The sequence below is a fragment of the Gopherus evgoodei genome, chromosome 8, assembly GCF_007399415.2.
Source record: "Gopherus evgoodei ecotype Sinaloan lineage chromosome 8, rGopEvg1_v1.p, whole genome shotgun sequence".
NCBI classification, from domain to species: Eukaryota; Metazoa; Chordata; order Testudines; family Testudinidae; genus Gopherus; species Gopherus evgoodei.
The window spans coordinates 41,438,721-41,453,737 of NC_044329.1; the positions used below are offsets into that span (position 1 = coordinate 41,438,721).

Genomic DNA, 15,017 nt, shown 5'->3' on the forward strand with positions numbered 1-15,017 from the left:
ACAGAAATATACTAAAGATCCCTCAACATAACACCGGAAGGCGAAATATGAACAGAGACAAACCTTGTCAGCAAAGGCTCATTTTCCAAATTATCCTCAAAATGTTACTAATTCCCACCCCTCCCCCACAGGAGCTCTGTGCAGTGTCACTGTTCTGCAGGCAGCTTCCCATTAAATGCTGTTGTGGGACATTCCCAGGCCTGGAAATGTACCAACGACAGAATTGGAAGAGCCAAACCTGGCTCCCCGCACCAGGCGGGATTTGAGTGTTTTGTCCCTGTCACTTAGTCTTTGTCAATAGTACAGACGCCAGGGGAGGGATACTGGCACAGGGGCTGGTGGGAGAGAAAGGATTGTAGATTCTGACCTGTGCTCTGGAGAGGAGGTAATAGTTGAAAAGAGCAATTTTGTCTCTCCCCTCCTCAGTGTCCCCTGGGGTGGATTCTACTTTCCACAGAACAAATGAGGGGGTGACACCACTTGGTTAATGAAAACTAGTACTCCAGGTGAGGTTTGAACTCACAATCTCAGTATAGTTCCTCTCAGCACTGCCCCATAAGTGCTATGCATTAGCCAGTTGTGCCACTGAAGCACCTACTAGCTGCTGTTCTCCAAAACCCCAAGTTGATAAAGGAGAGGAGTGACCCCAAAACATTCTCAGTGGGGTTGAGAGCAGGTAGCGACAAGTGTTGGTACTTGGTGGGGTGGATTCTTCTTAAGGGTTCCAGGCACCATTTGACCCTTTTGTTCTTCCCTGTGTAATAACAGAGCTGGTTAAGACTCACTGCAGAGTCTTGCTGCAGACCAACAGATCTGAAATCACTGATCACCAGGTCTGAGCATTAGTCCTGCTCTGGGACAGCGTCTCTCATGCAAGAAACTGCCCAGTCTGTGCTAGCAGTGAGGCTCCCTCACTAACAGCTGAAATCAGGGAGAGCTGTGTGAAGTGCAAGGCCCCAGGGGTGCCTGAACAGGGCAGAACAACACCCCAGGACTTTTCAAAATGGGAAGCTCTGCCTTATCGCTTTGTAATGACCATAAGGGTGAATGAGTGTGGAGAGCAGTGAGCAGGAGGTGGGGGGTTTTGGGGGGGAAGAGGCAGCATAGCAGCGGGACCTTGGGGAGAAGGGGGGGCAGGGATGTGGCCTCAAGTGACAGGGATGGGGCTACTGTTTGGGCTCTGGTGGCTGCTACTTTTAGGCAGGGCTGCCCGGGGGGGGTCGAGTGGGGCAATTTGCCCCAGGCCCTGGGCCCTGCAGGTGCCCTATGAGCCCTGGCCGAGAATCCCTTCCCTGGCTAAAGGCTCCTTTTTACATTTTACTCGCCCAGCTGCAGTCTGGGTCTTCGGCGGCACTTTGGCAGCGGGCCCTTCACTCACTCCAGGTTTTCAGCAGCACTTCAGCAGCAGGGCCTTCAGTGCTGCCCAAGACACAGTGTGAGTGAAGGACCCGCTGCCACCGAAGACTCGAAGCGCTGCCCAGTGAGTACAAGCCCCCGAATCCTCTGGGCGGTCCTGTTTTAGGGAGCCTGTTCCGCTCCTGGTGGGACCACAAGACATCCCAGAGCAGAGAGGGGCCAGCAGAGCAGTGCCAGGGGGGAACGGCACGTGGCTGGCAACATGGCCAGACAGCAGAGGGAGAAAGGGGCTTTTCCCTCAGGAGCTGAGAGGTGAACTCTGGATTTTCATTGACCCAGGACAGCAGCTGTGGGTGAGGTGCAGTGAAGGGAGGGACACATCCAAAGAGCTTTTGGTGTCTGGATTTAAGAGCCCGAGGCAAAAGGCCACTGCCCAGCGCACTATGGGTTGGCGTTTTGCTCATAGTGTTGTGTTATGAATCCTGATTGTGGTGTTTTCCCAAGTTAATACAAGGTGATTTTCCTCCTTTTTCTTAGTTTCTTTTCTACACTCAGTGGTTGTGAGTGGAGAAAGCATCACTTCTTAGAGGCACCCAGTGGCCAGGGTTAGTTTCCCCCGATTGCTGGGTGGGAGCTTAAGCATATTGTGCACCCAAACAGGGAATTGTAACTTCAACCTTCATAGTAAGAGCCAGAGGTGCAACCTGACTCTGCTTGGGGCGGCAAAATATATAACGCCGCCCCTGGTCAGGGAATTGCCCATATTGAGCACACGGTGAGAGCTGTGTCATCCGAACTGTCCATTGGCACCACCATGCACTGAGCTGTCCTCACTACAGACCTGTAATGTTTCCTCTGACAGTTGGGAAAACACCAACAACAAACAGTCCAGAGGAAGGGAACCAGTTCCTTCCCTTTCTTAATTGGGGACTATACACACTAATATAGGCCTAACCAGTGCCACAGAGCACAAAGCTCACCAGTAACGTCCTCCCTGGTCAGAGCTCCAGCACCTTCTGTACTTGCACTGCAAATGTGAAGAACAAGACTCCAACCCCATCATTCTTCCCTGACCTGGAAGACCAAAGAGACAGGCCCTTCTTCCAATCACCCTCTGCCTATCAATCTACCCTAAACTCATGAATGTGTATTTCCTGAACACCCACCATGCCCAAGTCCAACTGCTCCAAGGCAATGAACATCAAACACCTCTTCCTGGACCCCTCAAATCCCTTGCATCTTCCACATGGCCACTTTTACAGATGCCCCTTCCCTGGTACTTTCCTTGCTCAGCAACCCTGTGGCACCATTCCTGAGGGTCACTCTACCTCACTCACTTCCTGCCATGTTTGGAAAGACAGCTGTCATCCTTAAATGTCAGGTGGTCCAACCAGATGCAAAAGCCCACGCTATCTTTTCCTACTGCACGGCTCAAGATCAGAGATTCACCTTGGGTGCAGACACTATTGTGCATCCAGAGAGCAAGCCATCATTGCGCAAAGAGGGATGAAAGGGCCTACCAAAGCCTCGGATTGAGCCAGGAACCTTCAGATTTTCAGTCTAATGCTCTCCCAACTGAACTACTTTAGAAGCTGTTTAGCAGTGTTTTGGCCTGCTGCTTCTCTGTCTGGATGTTTTTGCAGCAGTTGCACACAAAAAGAACATCATTGGGAGCGGCCCATGAAGACAAGACTCACTTTTGCCTGCCTTGCTCAGCTTGACTTACTTCCTCATCCCATTCCTGCCTGAATTCCCGGGTTGACCTGGTGGCAGAAGGTGACTGGGAGCCAGTGGCACGGAGAGAAAATAAGCTGGACCATGAGCTAGACTAGACCCTGGCAGTGAGAGTCTAGTCACCACTTGCTGCCCCACCCTGTTGTCCTGGATTCCCCCACTGGGTGTCATTTAGGGAGGGAAGCGGGGCTTCTGCTTCTCCTCCCCAATTTTCACAGGACAGAGGAGTGCAAACAGGAAAACAAACGGCTGCTCCACACCCCCACCGGAGGAACCCAATGACCTTAGCTGTGGTGAGTAAGAAGTGTCTGTTGGTTAATAGGGCCTGTCCCCGAGGAGCTGGAACAGCAGCTGCTGCCTCCCCCTCAGCTCCAGGCTGTGGGAAATGCTCATTGCCTGGCTGCATGGGCGAATGCTGTTCCGTGCTCTGGAGAGCATCTGCATTGCTCTGTCAACCCCCTGTCTTCACTGCACCAGTCTGGTAAGGTCCCAAGTGCCCATTCCGGCCTGGCAGCTGAGAGTCTGTGCGGACATCAGCCCCCCTTCCAGCCCCCACAGGCAGCAGCAGCGCCAGCCCCCCCAGCACCACAGGGGCACTCAATGCACTTCCTGTGGGGAAATGGCTCCTTGGCGTCCAGCTGCTAGAGTGAGAGCCAGGAGAGAGCAGTGTCTGGCTCACATTGGAGGAGAGAAGAGATCTGATGAGTGTTGATCTCCCTCAGTCTCCCGTGCAATGCTGGTCAGTTTTATTATCACTGTAATAGTCAGTGCTTTCCTTCAGGGCTGGCCCTAGAAGGGTGCAGGATCCGGAACAAATTCCCCCTTTTCTGCACCAGGCCCTTCCCCCACTCCACCACTTCCCCCAATCCCTCACCCTTGTCCCATCTCTTCCTGCCCTGCACCTTCCTGCCCCATTACTATCTCTCCCCCACATCCTCCTGTCCCCGCTCCTCCCTGTCAGCACTCCCAGCACCTCCAGGCAGGCAGACAGGCAGGATCACTGGCAGGCAGGAGGCGCTGAAGGGGAAGAGAAGGAGCTTGTCGGCAAGGCCTGTAGCAGGGGCAGAGCTGGCTGTCAGTGGCTGCTGAAAACCTTTTCTTCCCCTGTTAGTGCTGCAGCCCCATAACACCTATGGGTTTGCTAACTAGGCTCCTTTCACACTCTCTATAGAGCAGCAACCAGGATTATGGCTGATCTATAGGACATGGGGCACTAGGTGAGTGGCAGAAGCTTCAGGCACTGAGAGTTTGCCTGACACCTCAGGGACACAGTGTGAGATGGTGTCCCAGGCATCTTCATGAAAGGAGAAGAACAGGATTTACTTGGCTCTGGTCTACACTATGAGTTTAGGTTGAATTTAGCAGTGTTATATCGATTTAACCCTGTGTTGTTGGAAGTGTGTTGTTGTCAGATGCTACCGGTGTGGTGCTCTGCTCTTTCTCTGTTGGTATCACTCGGCTGCGTGCATGTGTTCCCTCTTGCGCTACCCCAGCTCTGCAGATAGCTGACACAGCAGACCCGAAGAGAACCCCCAATGACCACAGAGTCTAGTAAGGTACAAAGGCATGTCAGCCAGGTTTATTGCGATCTCGGAAACAGTTGCAGTTCCCCGTAGATTACTTAGTCTACCGGGCATACTACAAGAAAGTGCCTCTTGGCAATGGACCCGGCTCAGTCGGTGGCGGGACTTTCCACTGCCCCATCGGCCAGACAAAGACATCGTCCCAGGGATACATTTTTATACAGAGGTACAAACAAGTTACACATCACTCCTGATGTATTGAGGTACAACCCCTCTACGTAGCAAGGTACAACCCCTCTACGTAGTAAGGTGCCGCCTCTCACCTTGTACATGTTGGTTCGATCAAAACAACTCTATCCATCATATTACCCTTTTGCCCCTGTCATCGGGATGGGTCAGTCTGTTCCTTGTTATCTGTGTGGAATGTGCAAGTATGTGAATGTTCTGATCTCTAGTGTTCAGTACCTTTTAGGTACGTATCTTCTTGCAGCATCAGCCCTTTCCTTGCCAGCTTCTGTGAGCAGGGCCTGCCTCTGGCTCACAGCTTCACTTTGCTTTATGTTAGCAAAGTCTTGGCCATTATTTTAGTTCAGGCCTCAGACCTCATACTGGGCCTTTATCAGGGCCTTCACTTACTACACCCTGCACCCATCCACATGACTAAGCTATTTTTGTCAACTTAAAGGGCTCTTAAAATCGATTTCTGTACTCCTCCTCAATGAAGGGATTAGCACTGAAATTGACATCACCAGGTCGAAATTGGGATAGTGTGGACGCAATTTGACAGTATTGGCCTCTGGGAGCTATCCCAGAGTGCTCCATTGTGACTGCTCTGGACGGCGCTCTCAACTCAGATGCACTGGTCAGGTAGACAGGAAAAGCCTCATGAACTTTTGAATTTAATTTCCTGTTTGGCCAGCCTGGCAAGCTGATCAGTACAGGTTACCGTGCAGAGCTCATCAGCAGAGGTGACCATGGAGTCCCAGAATCACAAAAGAGCTCCAACATGGACCGAATGGGAGGTACTGGATCTGACTGTGTCATAAACAGATAAGAAAAGTTAATAGCACAGAAGTACTTTATATCTCTTTGACTGTAAAGGGTTAACAAGTTCAGTGAGCCTGGCTGTCACCTGACCAGAGGACCAATCAGAGGACAGGATACTTTCAAATCTTGAGGGAGGGAAGTTTTTGTGCTGTGCTGTTAGTTTTGGTTGTTGTTCACTCTGGGGGCTCAGAGGGACCAGACGTGCAACCAGGTTTCTCTCCAATCTCTCCAATACAGGCTCTTATAAGTTAAGACTAGTGAGTCTAAGGTAGATAAAGCGAGTTAGGCTTATGGTTGTTTTCTTTATTTGCAAATGTGTATTTGGTTGGAAGAAGTGCAAATGTATATTTGGCTGAAAGGAGTTCAAATTGGTATTTTGCTGAAAAGTTTTTAATTTGTACTTGTATACTTAGGCTGGGAGGGTGTTCCCAGTGTCTATAGCTGAAAGACCCTGTACCTATTCCATTTTTTTTTTAATTTACAAAGATAATTTTTACTGTTTTTTCTTTCTTTAATTAAAAGCTTTTCTTGTTTAAGAACCTAATTGTTTTTTTATTCTGATGAGACCCCAGGGGACTGGGTCTGGATTCACCAGGGAATTGGTGGGGAGAAAGGAGGGAAGAGGGAGAGAGAGGCTGATTTCTCTCTGTGCTGGGATTATTTTCTCTCAGGAGGAGTCTGGGAGGGGGAAAGAGAAGGAGGGAGGAAGGTGAATTGTCCTCTCTGTTTTGTGATTCAAGGAGTTTGAATCACACAGTGATCTTCCAGGGTAACCCAGGGAGGGGAAGCCTGGGAGAGGCAACGGTGAGGGAAAGGGTTTACTTTCCTTGTGTTCAGATCCAGAGGGTCTGGGTCTTGGGGGTCCCCGGGCAAGGTTTTGTGGGGACCAGAGTGTACCAGGCACTGGAATTCCTGGTTGGTGGCAGTGCTACAGGTTCTAAGCTACTAATTGAGCTTAGAGGAATTCATGCTGGTACCCCATCTTTTGGACACTAAGGTTCAGAGTGGGGAATTATACCATGACAGACCGCTGTATGGGAAGACGAATCCGTGCTATTAGAACTCTGCTCTAAAGATGAAATGCCAAAATATTTGACAAAATCTCCAAGGGTATGAAGGACAGAGGCTATAATAGGGACCCTCAGCAGTGCCACGTGAAACTTAAGGAGCTCAGGCAAGCCTACCAAAAACCAAACAGGCAAACGGTTGCTCTGGGTCACGCCCCCAAACAAGCTGCTTCTATGATGAGCTGCATGCAATTCTAGGGGGTGCCCCCGCCACTACCCCACCCCTTTTCATGGACTCCTGCAAGAGAGGAGTCTAACGCAACACAGATGGGAATTTTGGGGATGAGGAAGATGAGAAGGAGGGTAGCGCACAGCAGGAAAGTGGAGGAAGTGTTCTTCCCAACAGCCAGGAACTATTTATCACCCTGGTGACAATACTTTTCCCAACGCGGGCTCCTGGACCTTGAAGGTGGAGAAGGCACCTCTGGTGAGTGTACCTTTGTAAATAAAAGCTGCTGGAATGCATTCAAGCTACATCCATTCTTTATCTCTCTGTGTTATCCTCAGGAGAGCGATATCATCCATGGTCTCCTGGTTGAAACAGGGAAATTTTATTACAGGGACATTCAGAGGTAAAATGCAACCCTGTACTGAAAGCATATGTGTTATGCAATATTAATAGCTTCGTTCACCATGAAAGAGTCTACCCATTGTTCTTTAAAAATGTGTCTTTTTAAATACTATACTTCCTTTTTTCCCCCTGCAGCTGCAAATGTTTCAACGCTCCCCCTATCATCTCCGTCCCAGAGGCTAGCGCAGATAAGAAGGCAAAAAACCCACACTTTTTAAAAACAGGTTGGGTCGCAGAAGCCCCTTTGGGACTGTCACCTGCTGTGCCTACCGGTGAGTCCGTTTTCCCTGCCAGCTTAGGACTTCAGTACCTAGCCTGTTTGAGCCAGATGTACTTCCCTGCTGCAAACACAGATCCAAGTCTGAACCTCGTCCCCCACAAGCTGCAGGCTTAGCTGAAAACAATTTAAGAAGTGCTGCCTTCTCTGGCACTCAGCTACCCAGCTCCCAATTGGGTCCAAACCCCAAATAGTTCCCTTTTACCCTGTATAAGCTGTAAAATCCTGTTACTAGGGCAGCGCCTAGCAGCCTGTGCATCTGCCTGCCAGTGCGAGAGCTCGTAAGGCACTAATCCGGATAATGGGAGCTGGGTGGCAGGGGACTGAAGAGTCAGCAGAGTGATGCAGTGGAAGTGTGCTGGGCCCATAACCCAAAAATTAATGGATCAAAACTATCCTCTGCTGTGTGGGTGCTTGTTTCTTAGCCCTTTGGGCCTTCAAGTGAGGCACAGACTAGCAGAGCACCACGAGGCAAGAGGTGACTGAGGTGAGGTGATGGCCTGCCAGGGAGCTCTCTGGCTGCCTGGGCGTGGCAAGGGCCTCTTGTCCTGGAATGAGGCTGCGGTGCTTCCTGGTCCCCTTTTCCCACCCACACTGGCAGGCGGATGCTGCTGGAGAGCACAAGGGAGGCTCTCTGCATGCTAGGCAGTGCTGTGTGGCTGTCAGGGGAAAGAGCAGATACTCCCAACTCGACCTGCCATTGACTTGCATGACTCTGCACGCCGTCAGACGCGGGAGGGGCCAGGCTGCGGACGTGACTCAGGCTTGGGCAGCATGGCCGCACTTTCTTGACGAGGCATGAGGCAGGCCAATAGCTTTGCACAGCCTATAGGGAAGTGGGAGGGAGGCATCTTTGAGCTGGCGTATCTAGTCAGTTTCTCCCTTGCCACTTGGGTGAAGGCTGGAGGGGAACAAAACTTTCCTGGCTGAAAGTTTGGTGCTCGTCCTTGAGGATTAAGCCTAAGCCTCCAGCACAGCTGCTGGGAGATGTGTTTCTGAATGACATCCAGCCCATTCTTCGGGCCACCAGCTGAAAGCACTGAGGCCAAGAGGGGTGGGTTTGAGGTGACAAAAGGGGCTCCCTTTGCTCCCTCAAAACCTTTGAGGCTCCCAGCTGGTCTTGTGGAGCAAGAGACTAGCATAAACTTATTGCTACCCCTGGGTGGGCTCAAATGGCTATCCTTTTGGTTAACAACCAAAAGCACTGACTCAGTGCACCACAGGGACACATATGGATGGTGCTGTCTTGAGTGCAAAAGTCATCGGTGGCTTGCACAGTGCCAAGAATGCAATCTGTGAGGCAGGAGGTGGCTGATGCCTGCAGCAGAGATCCCAGAAGTTATTAAGGGAGAGAGAATCCTAAATGCCCTTAGTAACAAGGATTTGGGGTTCACTGAGGCCAGTAAGGGGGTTACTATGTCGGCCCTATAACCTTGGGTGTCAGGTTGTTGTGCAGCTTTGATCTAGAGCTCAGATCCCAGCAACCAACCAGCAGCCCACAGCCTCCTCTTGGGTCTGCCCCACTTGGTTCCTTCTTACGGGCCGACCTTATCCCCCTTCCAGCCCTGGATTTGCCCCCTAATCATCCTACTGCCACTCAGAACCACAGAAGTGGAGGTGGTGAAGGAGGGAGGGGTGACTCTAGAGTGGGGTTCTTCTCTAAAAATGGCTGGCGCAGAAAGGTGGTGCTCAGCTCTGTCAGCGACCTGCCCAGTGGCCTCACTGCCAGGGGATGCAGACATTTCTGTAAGGCACATTAAGAGGCCGTTTGGCTTTGAAGCAAATGCAATGAATGTGCATTTATGAGAGGGAATTTCCAATGTTTGTTTAGTTATTTATCAATGGCCTAATGGATAAGGCATTAGTTTCTGAAACCAGAGATTGTGGGTTCAAGTCGCATGTAAGATGAAAAGTTACTTTCTTCCTGTATATTGCAAGGAAACCTTGGTCTTCCTTTCAGCAAGGAAGCTGGGAGATGTTTAGCACAATGTCCTAGATCTTGGCAACAATCACCAAGAATATTAGAAGGCTCAGTCTGGTGATGTACGGATGCAACCACACTCCCATCCCAGGGCAGTCCCATCTGAGAATCAGGATCCATGGAGCAACATTCCCCTCCTATCCTGACAGGTGGGCTGTGCAGGGGATGGTGGAGGGCTGCAGGAGGAGAGGTTGCACATGGTCTGTATCTGCACCAAGGATAAATGGAGGGGGTCATGCAGCCTGTACTTGACATTCCACGGCACCACATTCACTCCAGGAAGAAGTTAAATGCTACACCAAGGGTAGTGAATTCCCATGTGAGCACACAGTGCCCCTGCACACACATCAACTGCAACAAGGAAGAGACAAACTGCACACTGAGGAGACAGCTGATTTGGTTCCAGGTTGCTTTTATTTCCAAAGGTACTGACATGTGATCTCGCTTCTTTTATCCACAGGCAGAAATGCAATGGAGGAGAATCTCACATCCCTGAGCTGCCAGGTGACCGTGGCAGGAAGAAAACACACTGCAATGAAATTTAAAAAACACTCATAAATAATTTAACAATGAGAAGTAATTAAATAAAAAAAATCCAATGGACACACATGCTGGTGGCTTGTTCCCACCCCAGAGAGTGAGGGGCAGGGAGTATATGAAAGGTGGGTGGTTAAGTCTGAGGGAGCATATTCATATTTCATACAAGTTAAACAAATTATAGCAGCCAGCTACAAAATACTACATTTGGTAACAGAATATATAAATCTACAAGCAATACAGCCATACACAGCTAAGACAGGGTGTCCACTTAATACCAGAGTTCCCACGGCCAAATAACTGGAAGTCCCTTCACAGTCACTGCTAAACGAAACAACATTGTGCAGAACCAAGAGCAGCCCTGCTGCGCCGTTAGGAGGGCCTGCAGGAAACTCAGCAAAGCAATCTATGAGTCTGTGCTTCTACTTAGTAGTTACCAGGTGTGATCAATGAAAGGGTGGGTGGGTAGTTCCCTTGATTGGACACTCAGCCAGCCAGTAGCTATAAAATCCCTCTGAGGCCTGACCTACAGTATGACTTTAAGTTGAATTTAGCACCCTAACCTCGATTTAACCCTAGACCCATGCACACGACAAAGCCTTTTTTTTCAACTTAAAGGGCTCTTTAAATTGATATCTTTACTCCACCTCCAACGAGGGGATTAGCACTGAAATCGGCCTTGCTGGGTCGAATTTAGGGCAGTGTGGACGCAACTCAACGGTATTGGCCTCCGGGAGCTATCCCAGAGTGCTCCATTGTGACCATCTGGACAGCGTTCTCAACTGAGATGCACTGGCCAGGTAGACAGAAAAAGGGTCACAAACTTTTGAATTTCATTTCCTGTTCAGCTAGCGTGGCGAGCTGATCAGCACAGGTGACCATGCAGAGCTCATCAGCATGATGTGCGCATTGCCGGGGCACATTGCTCGGCCCGTACTTTGTGAGAAGTCTATGACCATGTCTATGTCCTCATCACTCTTGTCACCGCATTGCTGTCGCCTCCTTGCCTGGTTTTCCTTTTGCAGCTTCTGATTCTGCGCTGAAAAAAGGCATGAAACAATTGTCTGCCGTTGCTCTGATGGAGGAAGGGGTGACTGATGGCATGGCTTACAGGGAATTTAAATTAGCAAAAGGGGTGGCTTTTCATCAAGGAGAAACACAAACAACTGCCACACAGAATGGCCCCCTGAACTCATAACCCTGGGTTTAGCAGGCTGTTGATTTCACAAAATAAATCAGGTCAATTTCTTGTTTTGACCCATCTAGCTTTTATATCTTTGGCTGAGAGCAAACAGTGCAGTACAACTACTAGCCATTGTCATCTCCTGGCTGCTTGGCGGAAGATGGGAATGATCTGGCTGAGTCACTCCCATGTCTGCCCAAGTGACCCAGCTGACCTCCCTGAGAGCACTTAGGAGTACAGCAACAATGACTACCAATCATAATGCACTTTCTGCCACCAAAAGCCAATGAGTTGCTGCTCTGTAGCAATACAGTCCCATGTCTGTGTCACGAAGTCACCGGGCGATGCTCTGGAACTGCTCCCCACCAAGCCAGTCAGGACTTTGGGGAGCCTCCTCTCCTTGGAGCAGACTTGTTCAGGGCAAGAAGCTCACACGTCTTCACCTCCTGGGTCTCTCCTTGGAGCATTCAGCATCCTCTGCCCCTCCGTGCGCTTCCCACAGGGAGCCCGACCCAGCAGGGTCCTGGGGAAGCCACAGGGTCCTGCACTCCCACTTTGCAGTCAGACGTGACTCTCAGCTAGCCAGTAACACAGAGGTTTATTCGATGACAAGAACAGGGTCTAAAATAGAGCTTGTAGATACAGCGAACCGGACCCCTCGGCGGAGTCCATTCTGGGGGGCAGTGAACCAGGCCCCCCACGTCTGCACTTCGCTCCTTGACCCCAGCCAGCTCCAGACTAACAACCCCTCCATCCCCTCCTCCTCCGCTCCGTTTCTTTCCCGGGACACGAGGTCTCCTGATCGCTTTGTCTCCAACACCTTCAGTTGGCACCTTTGCAGGGGGGGGTCCCAGGCCATCAGTTGCTAGGAGACAGAGTGTCAGGCATTTAGGTGCATTGGCCCTTTGCTCTGCCAGATACTTAAGAACTGCCATGGGGACACTGAGGCACCAACACAGTATTCAGAGAAAACATTAAGAACATTCCTAGTTCATCACAGTCTGCCAGAACCCAGGAGACGTACAGTGACAGTGAGCTGAGCGGGCTCCATGCTTGCCGAGGGATGGCATCTGCTCAGGTAACCCAGAAAAAAAGGCATGAAATGATTGTCTGCTGTTGCTTTCAAGAAGGGAGGGAGAGGGGAGTCTGATGACATGTACCCAGAATCACCCACGACACTGTTTTTTGCCTCATCAGGCATTGGGATCTCAACCTGGAATCCCAATGGGCGGCGGAGACTGTAAGAACTGTGGGAAAGCTATGCACAGCTATCCAAATTGCAATGCTCTGGAAGTCGATGCTGGCTTCAGTACTGTTGATGCAGTCCACCGACTTAATGCACTTTGAGCACTTTGTGTTGGGACACACACAATGAACTGTCTAAAAACAATTTCTAAAAAAATGACTTGTATAAATTTGACCTCATTTCATAGTGTAGATATACCCCAAGACACTTGATCACAGTCTTGGATTGGCTAAGAAACTACTTATACTTTGGACTGATCTCCACTGAGGAGGACAGAATCAATGTAAGATACACAACTTCAGCTATAGGAATAGTGTAGCTAAACTTGATATATCTTATTTTGACTTATCTCCTGTCTTCACAACACAGGATTGATAACTGTGGTTCCCCCGTTCACTTCACCTCATCCTCTTATTCTAGCAAAGTTCTAGAGTCAACAGAAACATATCTGGGAATTGATTTATTGACAAGACACAATAAACCAAAGCCTAATAAACCAATTATTACCTACTAAGCCAGTGGGAATATATCCTTTGATCTAAACTCTAAAAAGACAAAAAACAATGCTGACACCCTTGTATGTTACACAGCCCCTCTGCCCCCCACCCTTTCTACCTCACCATGACGAGCTCCCAGACATGCACCAAACACCATTCACATGACTTTGAGAACTAGGTAACTAAGTGAGGATCACTTCCCTGAAATGACACCAATAGAGGAATTCAAAGCAAGAACCATTAACACAGAATTCTGTTCAAAGACAGAGAAGTCTTTCATCCTCCTTCCTCTCGCTGGTTCCTCTCATTCCTTCTGTTCAAAGATAGTTCCCTGTACACTCCTAGTTTGCACAAACCCACCCACTGACCTGAGACTAGCAATCTCTCACTGTTAACTCTTACAGCAAACCAGGGCAAAGAAAGCCTATGCAAGTGCTAAGCCCCAATGCTCTTTTCTGCTCCTTTCCCACAGAACTACCTCAAACGTACAGTCAATGGCATCAAGTCAATTCCTTGCCATGGTAAAGCCTCGGGCATTGGTGGACCCCAATCCCTCTGAGGTGATCAGCTGGTTCCTTCCAGCCTTAAACTCTAGGAATGTGACTCAAAGGGACCCGACTTTCCTCCTCATCGGGGCACAACATTTACAGAGACTGTTCTCTAGGTTAAAACGGTGGCGTTTTCCCAACGGGAAAGGGATGGAAAATTTCTCTTCTGTGGGGAGACGAGGGAAAGAACGATCCAAACCATGCAATTAATGCTGGAAGGTATACTAAGGAGAGCAGTTTAAGAACTGACACAGAATAGACTAAGAAAGCAGCTGTTTAACTGACCTACAATGAGAAAGTAAAATCTGCAAGAGCAGCCTTTCAACTCAGAGGCCTAATAATAAGATGTAACTAATAACTGACCAAAAATTTACAAATGACTCAAAACCATACTTAGTACAAACCAAACAGGAACACAGACAACACCACTTTTCTTCGCTGCTCTTCAGCCATGATATTCTCCCCATAGGGAGGTCCACCGTTCCTAGAGGTTCAGAGCCACAATAACAGGGTGATGTGTGCACTGGGTAGAGGAAGCTGCTACTCCATGTCCCTATTCCAAAAATCAGTTTAATAGCTAGTCCTGAGATAGAGGAAGTATCTGTTATTAAAGTGATAAGAACAGATTTAACATTTTGATTCCAGCCAATGTTAAAATGATCTAATATACAGGTTAATAAAAACCTATCTAGTCCTCTGCATAGAATGCTTAAATTATGCAAAAATAGCAAGTTTGGTTTAAAAAGTCATAAAAGACACATCATCCTGAATCTGACACTTGGTGAACTCTAAGTCTAGAGCACACAACTGATTTGGGGGTTGTGCCCTGCTTCTTAACAGTCTGCCCTGAGGTTGCCACTCTCAGTCACGAGCTACTCCAGACAGCTCGAGCCCTCTCATGGATCAGTAACTGGTTAGCAGATAGGAAAGAAAGAATAGGAATAGTCTGTTTTTGCAACAAAAAGGGGTAAATAGCAGGCTTCCAAAGTATGAGACGAGACTACAGACATTAGGGCTGGTCAGTTTAGACAAGAAATGACTAAGGTAATATACCATACAGCACCAGTTCTCAAACAGGTGTCTGCCAAAAGAAACCCAGCTTGACCCACCTCCACAGGCCACCAAGCCAGCCTGCCTGCCTGGTTGGAAAGGAGAGTGGGGAGGAGAAAGGGCCCAACAAAAAATTGCAGCATCACTGTAAAAGAGAGAGATCTTCCCCTGCCATCATCAATAAGTATTGTATCACAGCCACTGACTCCCAGAACAGGAATAGCAAAAGTCCAACCAGAATTCTGCTTTCTTTTCACAACAAGAGATAACAACCTCACAAAACTGGGTAAAAACTCACAAATATCACTCTCCAAGAAACCCTTCAACTTTGGAAAAAATAAAGGAAGAAAATAGAGGAAAAATTTTTATAAAATCTGAAACAAACCCCAAAACTGCTGCA

General features: G+C 49.0%; 1 non-coding gene across 1 annotated transcript; it reads right to left on the reverse strand.

The window, feature by feature from the left end:
- Window positions 1–14,035: 14,035 nt before the first annotated feature.
- Window positions 14,036–14,228, reverse strand: LOC115656973. The gene has a single exon (XR_004001844.1). It is a non-coding gene; the product is annotated as a U2 spliceosomal RNA (small nuclear RNA).
- Window positions 14,229–15,017: the final 789 nt, after the last annotated feature.